The sequence below is a fragment of the Bombina bombina genome, chromosome 1 (genome assembly GCF_027579735.1).
Source record: "Bombina bombina isolate aBomBom1 chromosome 1, aBomBom1.pri, whole genome shotgun sequence".
Lineage (NCBI taxonomy): Eukaryota > Metazoa > Chordata > Amphibia > Anura > Bombinatoridae > Bombina > Bombina bombina.
Genome location: NC_069499.1, coordinates 47,101,804 through 47,122,131, shown reverse-complemented (window position 1 = coordinate 47,122,131; position 20,328 = coordinate 47,101,804). Strand labels below are relative to the sequence as shown.

At 41.2% G+C, this 20,328-nt stretch overlaps 1 pseudogene; it reads left to right on the top strand.

The window, feature by feature from the left end:
• Nucleotides 1-1,163: 1,163 nt before the first annotated feature.
• On the top strand, nt 1,164-15,370 carry LOC128636151 (small nuclear ribonucleoprotein-associated protein B'-like; annotated as a pseudogene).
• The last annotated feature ends 4,958 nt before the right edge of the window (nt 15,371-20,328 follow it).

Genomic DNA, 20,328 nt, shown 5'->3' with positions numbered 1-20,328 from the left:
ATCCCATACGTCACTAGCTCATGGACTCTTGCTAATATGAAAGAAATGAATTTATCAGGTAAGTTCTTACATAAATTATGTTTTTTAGGATAGTACCTCTTTTACAGACCGTATGGATAGGAAATTAGTAATCTCATAGAAAGGCTTTCCTGCAAGCAGGTTTTTCTTTTTTAGGCTAGCAACTTGTATTGCTTCTGTTGCTGCAATCTCTATTCTTTTTTTTTTGTGTGTGAAGGTTTATCTGAGCAGTTCACTGAGAAGTCTGCTTGTGAAGAATTTTCGAATCCGTTAAAAACTCATGACGACAGCCAATACTTTTATTTGTGATGCTGCTGTTATTATTTAGTTCAATGCTAAGAAAATGGCTCTAGCAGTTCTGACTAGAAAGGCATTGTGGTTGAGTGAGCAGTAGTGGGGTTTTTTTTCTGATAAAATTTGATATTTCCTCCATTTGCCATCCCCCTGCTTCATGTGACACCCATCAGCAAATCATAGACTCATATACTTGTACATTGAACTTGTGCACATGCTCAGTTGGAGCTGGTGCCTCAGAGTGTGCAGATAAAAAGATTGTACAGAATTTGATAATGTTAGTAAACTGGAAAGTTTTTCAAAATAGTTTGATCTATGTGATCAATAAAAGAATATTTTTGCCTTTAAGGGAAGCATACCTTTTGATATTTCTAATTGAAAGCTTGTACTTATTGTGCGGGTGTTAAAGGAGTTGAACAGAAGTGCAACTCAAGATATCTTTGAAAATAAATCTATTTAGAGTTGTTCTTCTGGCGATATAGATTTCTGATGTCAATACTAAATGAATGCCAAAAAAATATGATACATTTGTTATTTGTAAATATAATGCTGTAATTTGAATATCCATGCATCAACAGATTTCAGATTTGTAAGGTACATTCTGTTTTTCATTGCAACTAAGCTCAATTTTTCAGCATCATTTGCTTTACTTCTTGCTTTGCTTTGGTAGTTCTTCATTGATGAGCAATAATAGGGTGAGGCCAGATAAACAGAAATTAAATTATACTTTACAAATTTTCATATCACAGCTCTGCTTACTAAGTAGCCCTCACTGACACTGCCAGCCTTGGCTTTTCATATAAGAATAGTAAAAGAATTGGCCGTGAATCAGAGGCATCCACGTAGCAACCATGACAGTGGAAAAGAGCAGCAAGATGCTACAGCACATTGAATTCAGGATGCGTTGTATCTTGCAGGATTGTTCCATTTCTTTCATGTAATTGGCAAGAGTCCATGACCTAGTGACGTATGGGGATATACATTCCTACCAGGAGGGGCAAGGTTTCCCAAACCTCACCACACCCACAATTCAGTTTTACAAACGTTGCCTCCTATGGAGGTGGTGAAGAAAGTTTGTGCTTGATTTCTATGATTTCTTCTATGATGAGCGCTTCTAAGCATCCTGTAGCCCAATTCCTCTCAGAGTACAGTGTTTGTCAGAGGGATGTGAAGAGAGTATCGCTTATTGATTTTGGTTTCCCTCGTGGGGAATCTTTTCAGGGGTTCTCTGTTATCGGTCGTAGGGATTCATCTCCTACCTCCCTTTTCAGATCGACGATATACTCTTATATACCATTACCTCTGCTGATTTTACAGTACTGGTTTGGCTATATCTGGATGGGTGTCTTTCGGTGAGTATGTATAATTATTTAAGACACTCTCAGCTATGGTTTGGCACTTTATGTATTAATAGTTTTAAATATTTGTATTATACTTATATTTGCCATGAGTCAGGTCTATGTGTATTTCCCTTTGCAGTCTAAACCGTTTCAGTATAGGAATCATGTTTGGGAAGTTTATTTAAACTTTTTTCTTACCTGGGGTTCAGTCTTTTTCTAATTTGACTTTCTTTTTTTCGCAGGCAAATCTAGGCTCGCGAGGGCGCAAAATGCAGTTTTTTTATTGCGTCATATTTGGCGCAAATTTTGTGCGCAAATTTCATAATTTCCTGCGTCTTTGTTGACGCTAGTTTGTTTTGGCGCAAAATCGCGTTTATGACGTGAGTTGTCATTTCCTGGTGTTAGTTTTGCAGCAAAAATTTTTAACTTCTTTTTGCATAATGCGTCATTCTTGGGCCAACATTTAGTTATTTTACCCATCTCCCTCTATTGCTCGCTGTTTTCATGAAATTTGAAAGCTATTATGCCTGCTTTTGTTTTTCTCTACTGAAACTGTTACATTGTGGAAATTGAATGTTTTGCCTAAAGTTATTTTTCTTTTTCTGTTGCATTTTGCAAGATGTCTCATTCTGATCCTGACTCTGATGTTACTGTAGAAACTATGATGCCCTGAAACACAATTCTACAAAGCTAAGTGTGTTCCTTTCATTAATAAGCTGTTGTTGTTTCTTCAGCTCAATTGTGTGGCATTTATTTATCATGTTTTATGCTAGCAATGTTTCTACATGTACGATAACATTTACTGTGTTTTACATATTCAGTTCATGTACTTGATTTCATCTGCAAACATCACATGTTGTTGCTTATATCATAAAAGGTTATGACTGCTATTATGCCTTTAAGTAAACTTACAAGGTCTTTTCAAAATTGTTTTAATTAATTTTGCTCTGACCAACAGCATACTTAAGTTTATTCTACTGATGAAGGTTTCTTTGGCTCAAAGGCTCCTGTATTAGACATTTTGTTGAAAATTCTCCTTATTTTTCATTTGAACATTTTTTGTTCTTTGTTAAGGAAATGTTTCTATGTATAGCTTTTAGGAGTCTAGTCCTCCTATTAACTATCGGCTAGATTACGAGTTTTGCGTTGAGTAAAAAAGCAGCGTTATGGGTTATAACGCTGCTTTTTCACTACCACTACTATTATGAGTCTTGTAGGTACAGCTATACCGCAAACTTTTTTGGCCTTAACGCAAATTAACTTACGCAATTTGCGTAAAGTTTTTTTTCAATAGGACTTCCATAGCGCCGATATTACAAGCTTTTTCTGGGAGGCCAAAAAGTGAGCGGTACAGCCTATCCCGCAAGATTCGGAACGCATTCTAAAGTCAGTAGTTATGAGTTTTACGCTACAAAGCTGTAGCATAAAACTCATAATGCTAAAAAGTACACTAACACCCATAAACTACCTATTAACCCCTAAACCGAGGCTCTCCCGCATCGCAAACACTAAAATAAAATTATTAACCCCTAATCTGCTGCTCCGGACATCTCCACCACTATAATAAACATATTAACCCCTAAACCGCCACACTCCCGCATCACAAACACTAGTTAAATATTAACCCCTAATCTGCCGTCCCTAACATCGCCGCAACCTACATTACAGTTATTAATCTGTCGCCACTGTACTAAAGTTATTAACCCCTAAACCTAAGTCTAACCCTAACACCCCCTAACTTAAATATAATTAAAATAAATCTAAATAAAACCTACTATTAATAACTAAATAATTCCTATTTTAAACTAAATACTTACATATAAAATAAACCCTAAGCTAGCTACAATATAACTAATAGTTACATTGTATCTAGCTTAGGGTTTATTTTTATTTTACAGCTAAGTTTGTATTTTTTTTAACTAGGTAGACTAGTTACTAAATAGTTATTAACTATTTACTAACTACCTAGCTAAAATAAATACAATTTTACCTGTAAAATAAAACCTAACCTGAGTTACACTAACACCTAACCTTACACTACAATTAAATAAATTAAATACAATTACCTAAATTACAAAACAACCCACTAAATTACACAAAATAAAAAAGAAATGATCAGATATTTAAACTAATTACTCCTAATCTAATAGCCCTATCAAAATAAAAATAGCCCCCCCAAAATAAATAAAACCCTAGCCTACAATAAACTACCAATAGCCCTTAAAAGGCCTTTTGCGGGACATTGCCCCAAAGAAATCAGCTCTTTTACCTGTAAAAAAAATACAAACACCCCCCCAACAGTAAAACCCACCACCCACATAACCAAACCCCCCAAATAAAAACCTAACTAAAAAAACCTAAGCTCCCCATTGCCCTGAAAAGGGCATTTGGATGGGCAATGCCCTTAAAAAGGCATTTAGCTCTTTTTCAATTGCCCAAAGCCTAAACTAAAACCCACCCAATAAACCTTTAAAAAAACCTAACACTAACCCCTGAAGATCCACTTACAGTTTTGAAGAGCCGACATCTATCCTCAACGAAGCCGGGAGAAGTCTTCATCCAAGTCGGGAGAAGTCTTCATCCAAGCCGGCAGAAGTTGTCCTCCAGACGAGCAGAAGTCTTCATCCAGATGGCATCTTCTATCTTCATCCATCCGGTGCGGAGCGGGTCCATCTTCAAGACATCCGGCGCGAAGCATCTTCTTCTTCCGCTGACTAAAGATGAATGAAGGTTCCTTTAAATGACGTCATCCAAGATGGCGTCCCTTTAATTTCGATTGACTGATAGAATTCTATCAGCCAATCGGAATTAAAGGTAAAACAATCCTATTGGCTGATGCAATCAGCCAATAGGATTGAGCTTGCATTCTATTGGCTGTTCCAATCAGCCAATAGAATGTGAGCTCAATCTTATGGTTGGATCAGCCATTAGGATTGAAGCTCAATCCTTTTGGCTGATTGCATCAGCCAATAGAATTTTTTCACCTTTAATTCCGATTGGCTGATATAATTCTATCGGCCAATCAGAATTAAAGGGACGCCATCTTGGATGACGCTATTTAAAGGAACCTTCATTCGTCTTTAGTCGATGGAAGAAGAGGATGCTCCACACCGGATGTCTTGAAGATGGACCCGCTCCGCGCCGGTTGGATGAAGATAGAAGATGCAGTCTGGATGAAGACTTCTGCCCAATCCTAATGGCTGATCCAATCAGCCAATAAGGATTGAGCTTCAATCCTAATGGCTGATCCAATAGGATTGAGCTTCAAGCCTATTGGTTGATCCAATCAGCCAATAGGATTGAGCTTGCATTCTATTGGCTGTTCCAATCAGCCAATAGAATGTGAGCTCAATCTTATTGGCTGATTGGATCAGCCAATAGGATTGAAGCTCAATCCTATTGGCTGATTGGATCAGCCATTAGGATTGAAGCTCAATCCTTATTGGCTGATTGGATCAGCCATTAGGATTGAAGCTCAATCCTTATTGGCTGATTGGATCAGCCATTAGGATTGAAGCTCAATCCTTATTGGCTGATTGGATCAGCCATTAGGATTGAAGCTCAATCCTTATTGGCTGATTGGATCAGCCATTAGGATCGAAGCTCAATCCTTTTGGCTGATTGGATCAGCCAATAGAATTTTTTCACCTTTAATTCCGATTGGCTGATATAATTCTATCGGCCAATCAGAATTAAAGGGACGCCATCTTGGATGACGCTATTTAAAGGAACCTTCATTCGTCTTTAGTCGATGGAAGAAGAGGATGCTCCACACCGGATGTCTTGAAGATGGACCCGCTCCGCGCCGGTTGGATGAAGATAGAAGATGCAGTCTGGATGAAGACTTCTGCCCATCTGGAGGACCACTTCTGCCGGCTTGGATGAAGACTTCTCCCGGCTTCGTTGAGGACTTCTTGCCGCTTCGTTGAGGACTACTCCCGGCTTCGTTGAGGATGGATGTCGGCTCTTCAAAACTGTAAGTGGATCTTCAGGGGTTAGTATTAGGTTTTTTTAAGGGTTTATTGGGTGGGTTTTAGTTTTAGATTAGGCTTTGGGCAATTGAAAAAGAGCTAAATGCCCTTTTAAGGGCAGGTTTATTTAGTTAGGTTTTTATTTGGGGGGTTTGGTTCTGTGGGTGGTAGGTTTTACTGTTGGGGGGGTGTTTGTATTTTTTTTACAGGTAAAAGAGCTGATTTCTCTTGTTAAGTGTATCCAGTCCACGGATCATCCATTACTTATGGGATATTAACTCCTCCCCAACAGGAAGTGCAAGAGGATTCACCCAGCAGAGCTGCTATATAGCTCCTCCCCTAACTGCCATTACCAGTCATTCTCTTGCACCCAACGAATAGATAGGATGTGTGAGAGGACTGTGGTGATTATACTTAGTTTCATACCTTCAATCAAAAGTTTGTTATTTTATAATAGCACCGGAGTGTGTTATTCCTTCTCTGGTAGAATTTGAAGAAGAATCTACCTGAGTTTTTCTATGATTTTAGCCGGAGTAGTTAAGATCATATTGCTGTTTCTCGGCCATCTGAGGAGAGGTAAACTTCAGATCAGGGGACAGCGGGCAGATTAATCTGCAAAGAGGTATGTATTATTTTCTGACAATGGAATTGATGAGAAAATTCTGCCATACCGATATAATGTAAACTCAGCCTTAAATGCAGTAGCAGCAACTGGTATCAGGCTGTCATGTATGTATATTTTACACTTCAGTATTCTGGGGAATGGCACTTCACTGGAATTATACTGTATGCATAAAACTTTAGCCTAATTTGCAGGGACTAGCAACAGGCTTTTTAATAACACTCAATTTATTAATGTTAAACGTTTTTTGCTGGAATGTAAAATCGTTTAATTTTCTGAGGTACTGGGTGAAAAAATGTTTTGGGCACTATTTTTTTCCACTTGGCAGTCGTTTTATTTAATTTATGACAGTTTACTGATCTCTCTCACTGTTATGTGTGAGGGGGAGGGACCTTTTTTGGTGCTTTTGCTACGCATCAAAAAATTCAGTCAGAAGTTTATTGTCTTCCCTGCATGATCCGGTTCATCTCTACAGAACTCAGGGGTCTTCAAAACTTGTTTTGAGGGAGGTAATCACTCACAGCAGAGCTGTGAGATTGTAGTTGACTGTGATAAAAAAAAAAACGTTTATTTCTGTATTTTTTTTTTTTTTTCTGCTATCAGGGTTAGTTATCCTTTGCTAATGGGAGCAATCCTTTACTAAAATTGTGTTTTTTACAAAGATTTGATGCTATAACTTTTCAGTTTATTAATTTTCAACTGTCATAACTTTTTCTGTGCTTCTTATAGGCACAGTACGTTTTCATATTATAGTAAATTACTTGAAAAGTATTTCCAAGTTGCTAGTTTATTTGCTAGTGTGTTAAACATGTCTGATTCAGAGGAAGATATCTGTGCTATATGTGCTAAAGCCAAAGTGGAGCCCAATAGAAATTTATGTACTAACTGTATTGATGCTACTTTAAATAAAAGTCAATCTGTACAAATTGAACATATTTCACCAAACAACGAGGGGAGAGTTATGCCGTCTAACTCGCCTCACGTGTCAGTACCTGCATCTCCCGCTCGGGAGGTGCGTGATATTGTAGCGCCGAGTACATCTGGGCGGCCATTACAAATCACATTACAGGATATGGCTACTGTTATGACTGAAGTTTTGGCTAAATTACCAGAACTAAGAGGTAAGCGTGATCACTCTGGGGTGAGAACAGAGTGCGCTGATAATATTAGGGCCATGTCAGACACTGCGTCACAATTTGCAGAACATGAGGACGGAGAGCTTCATTCTGCGGGTGACGGTTCTGATCCAAACAAACTGGATTCAGATATTTCAAATTTTAAATTTAAGCTGGAAAACCTCCGTGTATTACTAGGGGAGGTGTTAGCGGCTCTGAATGATTGTAACACAGTTGCAATACCAGAGAAAATGTGTAGGTTGGATAAATATTTTGCGGTACCGGCGAGTACTGACGTTTTTCCTATACCTAAGAGACTTACTGAAATTGTTACTAAGGAGTGGGATAGACCCGGTGTGCCGTTCTCACCCCCTCCGATATTTAGAAAGATGTTTCCAATAGACGCCACCACACGGGACTTATGGCAAACGGTCCCTAAGGTGGAGGGAGCAGTTTCTACTTTAGCTAAGCATACCACTATCCCGGTGGAGGATAGCTGTGCCTTTTCAGATCCAATGGATAAAAAGTTAGAGGGTTACCTTAAGAAAATGTTTGTTCAACAAGGTTTTATATTGCAACCTCTTGCATGCATTGCGCCTGTCACGGCTGCAGCAGCATTTTGGTTTGAGTCTCTGGAAGAGACACTTGAATCAGCTCCATTAGATGAGATTACACACAAGCTTAAAGCCCTTAAGTTAGCTAACTCATTTATTTCAGATGCCGTAGTACATTTAACTAAACTTACGGCTAAGAATTCCGGATTCGCCATTCAGGCACGCAGAGCACTGTGGCTAAAATCCTGGTCAGCTGACGTTACTTCTATATCTAAATTGCTTAATATACCTTTCAAAGGGCAGACCTTATTCGGGCCCGGGTTGAAATAAATTATCGCTGACATTACAGGAGGTAAAGGCCATGCCCTGCCTCAAGACAGAGCCAAACCTAAGGCTAGACAGTCTAATTTTCGTTCCTTTCGTAATTTCAAAGCAGGAGCAGCATCAACTTCCTCTGCACCAAAACAGGAAGGAGCTGTTGCTCGCTACAGACAAGGCTGGAGACCTAACCAGTCCTGGAACAAGGGCAAGCAGGCCAGGAAACCTGCTGCTGCCCCTAAGACAGCATGAATCGAGGGCCCCCGATCCGGGAACGGATCTAGTGGGGGGCAGACTTTCTCTCTTCGCCCAGGCTTGGGCAAGAGATGTCCAGGATCCCTGGGCGTTAGAGATCATATCTCAGGGATACCTTCTAGACTTCAAATTCTCTCCCCCAAGAGGGAGATTTCATCTGTCAAGGTTGTCAACAAACCAAATAAAGAAAGAGGCGTTTCTACGCTGCGTACAAGATCTTTTATTAATGGGAGTGATCCATCCGGTTCCGCGGTCGGAACAAGGACAAGGGTTTTACTCAAATCTGTTTGTGGTTCCCAAAAAAGAGGGAACTTTCAGGCCAATCTTGGATTTAAAGATCCTAAACAAATTCCTAAGAGTTCCATCGTTCAAAATGGAAACTATTCGGACAATTTTACCCATGATCCAAAAGGGTCAGTACATGACCACAGTGGATTTAAAGGATGCTTACCTTCACATACCGGTTCACAAAGATCATTACCGGTATCTAAGGTTTGCCTTTCTAGACAGGCATTACCAGTTTGTAGCTCTTCCATTCGGATTGGCTACGGCTCCGAGAATCTTCACAAAGGTTCTGTGTGCTCTTCTGGCGGTACTAAGACCGCGAGGAATTGCGGTAGCTCCGTACCTAGACGACATTCTGATACAAGCTTCAAGCTTTCAAACTGCCAAGTCTCATACAGAGTTAGTACTGGCATTTCTAAGGTCGCATGGATGGAAGGTGAACGAAAAGAAGAGTTCTCTCTTTCCACTCACAAGAGTTCCCTTCTTGGGGACTCTTATAGATTCTGTAGAAATGAAGATTTACCTGACAGAAGACAGGTTAACAAAGCTTCAAAATGCATGCCGTGTCCTTCATTCCATTCAACACCCGTCAGTAGCTCAATGCATGGAGGTGATCGGCTTAATAGTAGCAGCAATGGACATAGTACCCTTTGCACGTCTACATCTCAGACCGCTGCAATTGTGCATGCTAAGTCAGTGGAATGGGGATTACTCAGACTTGTCCCCTACTCTGAATCTGGATCAAGAGACCAGAAATTCTCTTCTATGGTGGCTTTCTCGGCCACATCTGTCCAGGGGGATGCCATTCAGCAGGCCGGACTGGACAATTGTAACAACAGACGCCAGCCTACTAGGTTGGGGCGCTGTCTGGAATTCTCTGAAGGCTCAGGGACAATGGAATCAGGAGGAGAGTCTCCTACCAATAAACATTCTGGAATTGAGAGCAGTTCTCAATGCCCTTCTGGCTTGGCCCCAGTTAACAACTCGGGGGTTCATCAGGTTTCAGTCGGACAACATCACGACTGTAGCTTACATCAACCATCAGGGAGGGACAAGAAGCTCCCTAGCAATGATGGAAGTATCAAAGATAATTCGCTGGGCAGAGTCTCACTCTTGCCACCTGTCAGCAATCCACATCCCGGGAGTGGAGAACTGGGAGGCGGATTTCTTAAGTCGTCAGACTTTTCATCCGGGGGAGTGGGAACTTCATCCGGAGGTCTTTGCCCAAATACTTCGACGTTGGGGCAATCCAGAGATAGATCTCATGGCGTCTCGACAGAACGCCAAGCTTCCTCGTTACGGGTCGGGATCCGGGAGCGGTTCTGATAAATGCTTTGACAGCACCTTGGACCTTCGGGATGGCTTATGTGTTTCCACCCTTCCCGATGCTTCCTCGATTGATTGCCAGAATCAAACAGGAGAGAGCATCAGTGATTCTAATAACGCCTGCATGGCCACGCAGGACTTGGTATGCAGATCTAGTGGACATGTCATCCTGTCCACCTTGGTCGCTACCTCTGAAACTGGACCTTCTGATCCAGGGTCCCTTCAAACATCAAAATCTAATTTCTCTGAAGCTGACTGCTTGGAAATTGAACGCTTGATTTTATCAAAACGTGGTTTTTCTGAGTCAGTTATTGATACCTTAATACAGGCTAGGAAGCCTGTTACCAGAAAGATTTACCATAAGATATGGCGCAAATACTTATATTGGTGCGAATCCAAGAGTTACTCATGGAGTAAGGTTAGGATTCCGAGGATATTGTCTTTTCTACAAGAAGGTTTAGAAAAGGGTTTATCCGCTAGTTCCTTAAAGGGACAGATTTCAGCTCTGTCCATTCTTTTACACAAACGTCTGTCAGAAGTTCCGGACGTTCAAGCTTTTTGTCAGGCTTTAGCTAGGATCAAGCCTGTGTTTAAAACTGTTGCTCCACCATGGAGTTTGAACTTAGTTCTTAATGTTTTACAGGGGGTTCCGTTTGAACCCCTTCATTCCATTGATATCAAGTTGTTATCTTGGAAAGTTCTGTTTTTAATGGCGATTTCCTCGGCTCGAAGAGTCTCTGAGTTATCTGCCTTACATTGTGATTCTCCTTATCTGATTTTTCATTCAGACAAGGTAGTTCTGCGTACTAAACCTGGGTTCCTACCTAAGGTGGTCACTAACAGGAATATCAATCAAGAGATTGTGGTTACATCTTTGTGTCCTAATCCTTCTTCGAAAAAGGAACGTCTGCTACACAATCTAGATGTAGTCTGTGCCCTGAAATTTTATCTACAGGCAACTAAGGATTTTCGACAAACGTCTTCCCTGTTTGTCGTTTATTCTGGTCAGAGGAGAGGTCAAAAAGCTTCGGCTACCTCTCTCTCCTTTTGGCTTCGTAGCATAATACGGTTAGCCTATGAGACTGCTGGACAGCAGCCTCCTGAAAGAATTACAGCACATTCTACTAGAGCTGTGGCTTCCACTTGGGCCTTTAAGAATGAGGCTTCTGTTGAACAGATTTGCAAGGCTGCAACTTGGTCTTCTCTTCATACTTTTTCCAAATTTTACAAATTTGACACTTTTGCTTCTTCGGAGGCTGTTTTTGGGAGAAAGGTTCTTCAGGCAGTGGTTCCTTCCGTATAAAGAGCCTGCCTGTCCCTCCCGTCATCCGTGTACTTTAGCTTTGGTATTGGTATCCCATAAGTAATGGATGATCCGTGGACTGGATACACTTAACAAGAGAAAACATAATTTATGCTTACCTGATAAATTTATTTCTCTTGTAGTGTATCCAGTCCACGGCCCGCCCTGTCATTTTAAGGCAGGTCATTTTTCCATTAAACTACAGTCACCACTGTACCCTATGGTTTTCCTTTCTCTGCATGTTTTCGGTCGAATGACTGGTAATGGCAGTTAGGGGAGGAGCTATATAGCAGCTCTGCTGGGTGAATCCTCTTGCACTTCCTGTTGGGGAGGAGTTAATATCCCATAAGTAATGGATGATCCGTGGACTGGATACACTACAAGAGAAATAAATTTATCAGGTAAACATAAATTATGTTTTCTTTGGGGCAATGCCCCGCAAAAGGCCCTTTTAAGTACTATTGGTAGTTTATTGTAGGCTAAGGTTTTTTTTTATTTTGGGGGGGCTTTTTTATTTTGATAGGGTTATTAGATTAGGTGTAATTAGTTTAAATATCTGATAATTTGTTTTTTATTTTGTGTAATTTAGTGTTTTTTTTTTGTAATTTAGGTAATTGTATTTAATGAATTTAATTGTTGTGTAATGTTAGGTGTTAGTGTAACTCAGGTTAGGTTTTATTTTACAGGTAAATTTGTATTTATTTTAGCTAGGTAGTTAGTAAATAATTAATAACTATTTACTAACTAGTCTACCTAGTTAAAATAAATACAAACTTGCCTGTGAAATAAAAATAAAACCTAAGCTAGATACAATGTAACTATTAGTTATATTGTAGCTTTCTTAGGGTTTATTTTACAGGTAAATATTTAGTTTAAGTAGGAATTATTTAGTTATTAATAGTAGGTTTTATTTAGATTTATTTTAATTATATTTAAGTTAGGGGGTGTTAGGGTTAGGTTTAGGGGTTAATAAATTTAGTATAGGTGCGGCGACGTTGGGGGTGGCAGATTAGGGGTTAATAAATGTAGGTAGGTGGCGGCGATGTTGGGGGCGGCAGATTAGGGGTTAATAATATTTAACTAGTGTTTGTGATGCGGGAGAGCGGCGGTTTAGGGGTTAATATGTTTATTATAGTGGCGGTGACGTTGGGGGCGGCAGATTAGGACTTAATAAGTGTAGGTAGGTTGAGGCGACATTGGGGGTGGGAGATTAGGGGTTAATAAGTATAATGTAGGTGTCGGCGATGTTGGGGGCAGCAGATTAGGGCTTACCAAGTATAATGTAGGTGTCGGCGATGTCGGGGGCGGCAGATTAGGGGTTAGCAAATATAATGTAGGTGTCAGGGGCGGCAGATTAGGGGTTAATAAGTGTAAGATTAGGGCGGTTTAGACTTAGGGTTCATGTTAGGGTGTTAGGTGTAAACATAAATTTAGTTTCCCCTTAGGAATCAAAGGAGCTGCGTTACGGAGCTTTACGCTACTTTTTTTCAGCCGGCTCTCCCCATTGATGTCTATGGGGAAATCGTGCACGAGCACGTAAAACCAGCTCACCGTTGACTTAAGCAGCACTGGTATTGGAGTGCGGTATGAAGCACAATTTTGCTCTACGCTCACTTCTTGCCTAATAACGCCGGGTTTCTGAAAACCTGTAATACCAGCGCTGTAGGTAAGTGAGCCGTGACAATAACGTGCAAGTTAGCACCGCACCCCTCATCACGCAAAACTTGTAAGCCTTATGTTAATAATCCTTTTCAAATTTGGATTTGGATTTTAACATTTTTTGCTTTTGAGGTTTTTTCCTATTCATTATACTATCTGTATTATATTCTAGAGAGTGGTTATTCTGATTCCCTCTTGGGACTGTACTACTATTTCTATGGAAATTGGTACTTGTTTTCAGGATTCTTTAGAATTTGAATATAACCTTAGTAGAGCATATTCACGTACTGTTTATATTTTTAGCTCAGCTTTATCTGTGGCTGAAATTACTGTTCTCTCATCCTTTGTTGAACGGTTAGCATAAGCAGTTTTTAGATTCTTAAGTATATAACTGTTTATTTACTTTAGATGTATTCATTTAATTATGTTTACTATATCTATTATTATAATTTCAAATATATTTTATTATCTCTCTCTTGTTAGGATAATTTATTTGATTTCTATTATCTCCACTATTTCTGAAGGTTTAGAGTTTTGTCTGTGTCCTACTTTTAGTCCGGTGATGTAAATCAGTTGGTGAATGTTCTGAATACAAACGCTTGTTCTAGACCCAAGGGTCATAGATTCATTTTCCGGCAGGGTTAATACAGTCCTTTGGCCTTTGAGGTCAATTTATTGTATACCATTTATTTGGGTAATAACTACTGTTTTATCAGCTGCTAATTTGGTTAACTAAGAGTGTAAGCACTGAAGAAGCGTTTTTTTGCACCCTTCTGGGAGAAAAACGCTGTATAATTACTAGTTATTAGACTGCATGAAGGTGCGGTTCTCAAACCAGTCCTTCTGGTGGGGAGCAAATGAAATTGTTTTTGGATGAACTCAGTCCTAATTCTATATTATTCTTAGAGTTTGAATAGATTTCTAGAATGAGACCTCCTATGGGAAGAATAAGTCAATTGTAAGTGGCATTAGCGTGTCTAACTTACCGTCTAGAACATTTCTTTCAGTGGCTATGTGCATGGAAGTTTTTAGTTCTCATAACTGCAGCATCGGGCGTAGTTCCCTTTGCTCGTTTTTTCATCTGAGATCTCTTTTTGATTTGCATACTGAATGATTCAGGGTTTGTTTTTAAATATCACAGTTTATATGTTTAAATCCTAACACTCTACTCTCTCTGTTTTGGTGATTAGTCTATCATCATTTTATTCAGGGGGCCTCCTTTTATTCATCCTTCCTGGACTGTATTCTTAATGGATGCATGTCTTACAGGTTGGGGAGCTGTCTGAGGGTCTTTTGACAGCACAAGGGGTTTGGAAACTTCAAGAGGCGAGGTTTCCAATCAATATTTTGGAACTCTGTGCTATTTTTCAGAGCTCTTTCAGGCTTGGCCTCTTTTATGAGAGAACTTTTTAATTTTGTTTTCAGACATTCAGTATCACAACTGTGGTATATGTCAATTACATGAAAGAAAACATAATTTATGTAAGAACTTACCTGATAAATTAATTTCTTTCATATTGGCAAGAGTCCATGAGGCCCACCCTTTTTATGGTGGTTATGATTTTTTGTATAAAAGCACAATTATTTTTCCAGTTCTTCTTTTTGTATGCTTTTCTACTCCTTATTTTATCACCCCACTACTTGGCTATTCATTAAACTGAATTGTGGGTGTGGTGAGGGGTGTATTTATAGGCATTTTGAGGTTTGGGAAACTTTGCCCCTCCTGGTAGGATTGTATATCCCATACGCCACTAGCTCATGGACTCTTGCCAATATGAAAGAAATGAATTTATCAGGTAAGTTCTTGCATAAATTATGTTTTTTATAGGGACATTTAAAGCCTTTGACAAACACATGAACCTCATTCTGTGTGACTGAGGACTTCAGAAAGATTAAGTCCAAGAAGTCAAAACAGCCAGAGCGTGAAGAGAGAGAGAGTGCTTGGTCTTGTATTATAATGTGGTGAGAACTTGGTGTCCATGACTGTAGAAGGCTCACCACCCAACGATACTGAAATTGCCAGAGTACCATAAGCAGGGGCTGCAGGTGGACCTGGAGTGGACAGAGCTTTTGGAAGAGGTGTTCCTCCCTGTGCTTCCATACCACAGGCACCTGCACGTAGTGTTGGCAGACCATCCCAACAGGTTATGACCCCTCAGACCTCCAGGAATGATGGGACCGCCACCTGGTATGAGGCCACCTATGGGACCACCAATGGGGATGCCCCTTGGCAGAGGAGCACCCATGGGAATGCCTCCTCCTGAACGGAGGGGTCCCCCACCACCAGTAATGAGACCCTCAACACCATAATTTCTCCTGACCCACCTAACCAACTTTTTCTTGACACTTCATGACATTGTTGCCTCCATAACAGGATTTTTGAAAGTTAAATGATGATTTCTATTTTCTTTGTAAATTATGCAGTTTTTAATAAAGTATTATAAGTAAGTTCCAGTTTGCAGCCAATCAGAGAAGCTGTAAGTCCAGCCAGTTTGCAGCCAATCAAAAAGAAATTATTTTTAAAGGCTTGCTGTCAGGAGCAGAGTTCATCATGCATCACAAGAGTCCATAGAAAAATAGTCTAGAGTATTTTTCTTTCCTACGATATGGAGAGTCCAAGACGTCATTCCAATTAAAAGTGGGAATATTACTCCTGGCCAGCAGGAGGCGGCAAAGAGCACCACAGCAAAGCTGTTAAGTGCCATTCCCCTACCCATAATCCCCAGTCATTCTCTTTGCCTCTGTCAATTGAGGAGGTGAAGTCTGGTGTCGAAAGAAATTAATTATTTTTTTCGGGTAATTTTCCCTGCAAGCAAGGATTTGGGTTTAGCTGAGGAGTCCACGTCAATCTCTTCAGTAGAGGACTGACAGACTGCTTGAGCGTGTAAATTAAGCTCCCGTGTTGTAGGCAGAGGGAAACATGCGCATTTTACTTGCTGCGTAGTTTCCTCTCTCTGCCGGTCATGTGACTTCTCTCTGCTGTCGGATATTCACAGAGCGGAGCGGTGCCATTGAATTTCAGTGTCAATCTACTATATGATCGTTTTAGAGACTTCTGGCAGCCAAATTGTGTATAAGTGTTACGGTAAGGCACCTCAGCCTATCTGAGGTGTAGGGGGCCTGGTTGGTTTATTATTTTAAATAATTTTTGCATAACGTTAAGCGGATGTGGTATTAAAAATTCTTAAAGTGACAGTGTATTTAAAACATTTCTACAATTTGGGGAATTTTTTATTTAGTATTATGGACATGGACCAAGACTGTGTCTTTTGACAAATGCTTGTTATGCCTTGAGCACAGATTGTTTTGCCTATGCAATTCTGTGCTGCATGCTTAGCTAGTACACGTCAATTTAAAGATAAATTGTTGCCATCTGAGCCTAATGTCTATCAGAATGATGCTGTTCAGGCAAAGCCACAGCTTTCTCCTCAAGCATCCAAAGCCTCTATGGCATCACATACAGTGCCCTGCAGTTCTTATCAGCCTCCTGGAGGTGTTTATTTGCCTGCAGATTTTGCTGCACAGGTATCTTCTGTGGTATCTGCAGCGTTATCTGCTTTTCCTATGTTGGGGAAATGCAAGAGGAAAATTAAAAAAATTTCAGATGGTAAGGTGTCTGTCCCATCTGCTGCTACGCAGGTTGCCCTCCCTCATAAGTCTGATGAGGAGGATACGTTGGTAGACTCTGAGGGTGAAATCTCAGATTCAGACAGTATAATTCGTTCATCTGATACTGAAGAAGTAAACTTTAGATTTAAGCTTGAACACCTTTATGTACTGTTAAAGGAGGTATTTGCTACTTTGGACGACTCCGATACTTCTGTCATTGTCAACCCTAAGAAGTCTAGTAAACTTAATAAATACTATGATGTTCCTTCCTCTGTGAAAGTGTTTCCTGTACCAGACCATGTGACGGAGATTATTTCACAGGAATGGGAGAAGCCCTTTCTCCCCATCTCCCGTCTTTAAAAAGGCATACAGTGCCTAAAGTAGAACGGGCTATTTCTACTTTGGCTAAGAAAACTTTGGCTAAGAGAACTACGATCCCTGTAGGGGATAGCTGCTCCTTTAAGGATCCCATGGACAAAAAGCTGGAGGCTTATTTGAAAAAGATGTATGTTCATCAAGGTCTTCAATTGCAACCTGCAGTTTGTATTGCTACAGTAGCAAGTGCGGCATCTTATTAGTGCAACGCCTTGTCTGAATCAATTTTAGTAGAGACTACATTGGAGGAGATCCGAGATAGGATTAAGACTCTCAAACTAGCCTATTCCTTTATTTCTGATGCTAACATGCAAGCTTCACTGTCTTAGCCCGTAGGGCCTTGTGGCTAAAATCTTGGTCAGCTAATGTTACCTCAAATTCCAAGCTTCTGGCGCTTCCTTACAAGGGTTAAGACCTTGTTTGGATCTGGTCTGACAGAAATAATTTCTAATATTATGGGTGGAAAAGGGTCTTTTCTACCACAAGACAAGAAGAACAGACCTAAAGGACGTCAAAGTAATTTTCGTTCCTTTTGTAACTTCAAAGGTCAAAAGTCTTCCTCTACCTCTTCCAAGCAGGCACAGTCCAAGTCTTCTTGGAAGCCCAATCAATCTCGGAATAAGGGGAAGCAATCAAACCCTCAGCTGAGTCTATCAGCATGAAGGGTCGGCCCCAATCTGGGATCGGATCAAGTGGGGGGCAGATTTTCCCTGTTTTGTCAAGCGTGGATACGAGATGTCACACATCCTTGGGCTGTGGACATAGTATCTCAGGGTTACAAAATAGAATTTAAAACTTTCCCTCCCGGGGGCAGATTCCACCTCTCAAGCTTATCTGCAGACCAGGTAAAAAGAGAGGCATTCTTGAACTGCGTTCAAGACCTTTCCTCCCTGGGAGTGATTGTTCCAGTTCCAGTAAGGGAACAGGGTTTAGGATTCTATTCAAATCTGTTCATGGTTCCCAAAAAAGACCCATTTTAGATATGACGTGTCTCAACAAGTTTCTCAGGGTACCGTCCTTCAAAATGGAAACCATTCGTTCCATTTTTCCTTTGGTTCAAGAGCGTCAGTTCATGTCGACCATAGACCTGAAGGATGCGTATCTCCATGTTCCCATCCACAGGGATCATCACTAGTTCCTGAGATTCGCCTTTCTAGATAAACACTTTCAGTTTGTGGCTCTTCCATTTGGCCTTGCCACAGCTCCCAGAATTTTCTCAAAGGTTCTGGGGGCTCTCTTGGCAGTGATCAGGTCTCGGGGATTGCAGTGGCGCCCTATATGGATGACATATTGGCTCAGGCGCCATCTTTTCAACAAGCAAACTCTCATACAGAGATCTTGTTGTCTTTTCTACGTTCCCACGGATGGAAAGTGAATCTGGAGAAGAGTTTCCTTGTTCCAGCTACAAGGGTGGTTTTCTTTGGAACCATAATAGATTCCATATCTATAAAAAAAATTCTGACACAGGTCAGAAAATCCAAGATTCTTGCCTCTCTCTTAAGTCTACTGTTCGGCCGTCAGTAGCTCAAAGTATGGGGTAATTGGTCTGATGGAGGTCACTAACATGGTCACCATTTCCTTTGCTTGATTCCATTTGAGAACTCTACAGTTATGCATGCTCAGACAATGGAATGGAGACCATTCAGATCTGTCTTAGAGGATAGATCTAGACCAGTCAACAAGAGACTGTCTCCCGTGGTGGCTTGCTCAGGAGAATTTGTCTCGGGGCACATGCTTCCGGAGACCTTCCTGGGTGATAGTGACCACAGATGCCAGCCTGCTAAACTGGGGAGCAGTTTGGGACTCGTTAAAGGCTCAGGCAATATGGACTTGGGAGGAGTCTGCTCTTCTAATTAACATCTTGGAGTTGAGAGCGATTTTACAATGCTCTGATGACTTGGCCTCAATTTTCCTTAGCCTGGTTTATCAGGTTCCAGTCAGACAACATTACCTCAGTGGCTTACATCAACCACCAGGGAGGAACTCAGAGTTCCTTAGCCATGAAGGAGGTGGCTCGGATTATTCAGTGGGCGGAAACTCACAATTGTTGTCTATCTGCCATCCACATTCCAGGAGTGGACTACTGGGAAGCAGATTTCCTGAGCAGACAGATATTTCATCCAGGGGAGGTGTTCTTCAGGTTTACCCTCAAGTTGGGGGTGCCGGAGTTGGATCTGATGGCGTCTCAACAGAATGCCAAGCTTCCAAGGTAGGGTTCAAGGACAAGAGATCCTCAGGCCGCTCTGATACATGTTCTTGCAGTTCCTTGGGTTTTCGGTCTAGCCTACCTGTGTAATGCTCGTGGGATATTCCACTATCAGACCAAACTCGGCTAGTAGTCTTCTTATCCCTGCATCGAGCCAGAATGATAGGGAATATCCCAGAGCAGAGAGACAGTACGCAAGATGAGGTAAGCAGCACTCACCACAGGCAGGATAGTCTGTGGCGGCAACAGGCAGGGAATCAGCAGAAGGCAGTTTGGAGGTAAAACACTTGAAAGGTCAGAGAGGCAGGGTTTGGCAATAGTAAGGCAGTCCAAAGGTAAACCACTTGAATGATCAGACAGGCAGGTTTTGGCAACAGTAAGGCAGTGCAGTACTTTAGGGGTTAAGCAAGCAGAGTAGTCACACAGGCAGCGTTCATCAACAGAGAGGCAATCCAGTATTTTAGGGGTTAAGCAAGCAGAGTAGTAGGACAGGCAGAGTTCAATAACGATATGGAAATCCAGAATACAGTAAGCTATCACACCAAGGAGCACACAAAGTAACACCTATACTTGGGCAGTGATAGGTAGCAAGTGAGTAACTTACATAGGCACAGGAGATCCTGAATGGCTTCAGAACAGAGGGAGTGTGCGGCGATGAAGTCACCACTGCACGCAGACAGGAGCCGACTTCCCCCTAGGCAACGAGCAGAACAGCAGGCTCCGCGTCCCTAGCAACAGCTAGTGCGGCGTGACATAGCCCCCCTTTCAAGGGTTCCCTCCGGGAACCAGAGTCGGCCTCAAAGGATGATCAGCATGGAATCTGGAGACTAAAGATGGTCATTGCACATCACGGGCAGAAACCCAGGAACGATCCACCTCAGAGTAACCCTTCCAATGTACCAGATACTGCAGTTGTGTGCACCTGTATCTTGAGCTTAGGATCTTAGCAACCTCATATTCATGGTCACCATGGACAAGGAGGCGATCAGAGCCAGTTATATCTAATTTTTGATGTAAGGCTTGAGTAGTGAGATGTGGAAGACAGGGTGTATGCGTAGGGTTTTGGGCAAGGCCACTT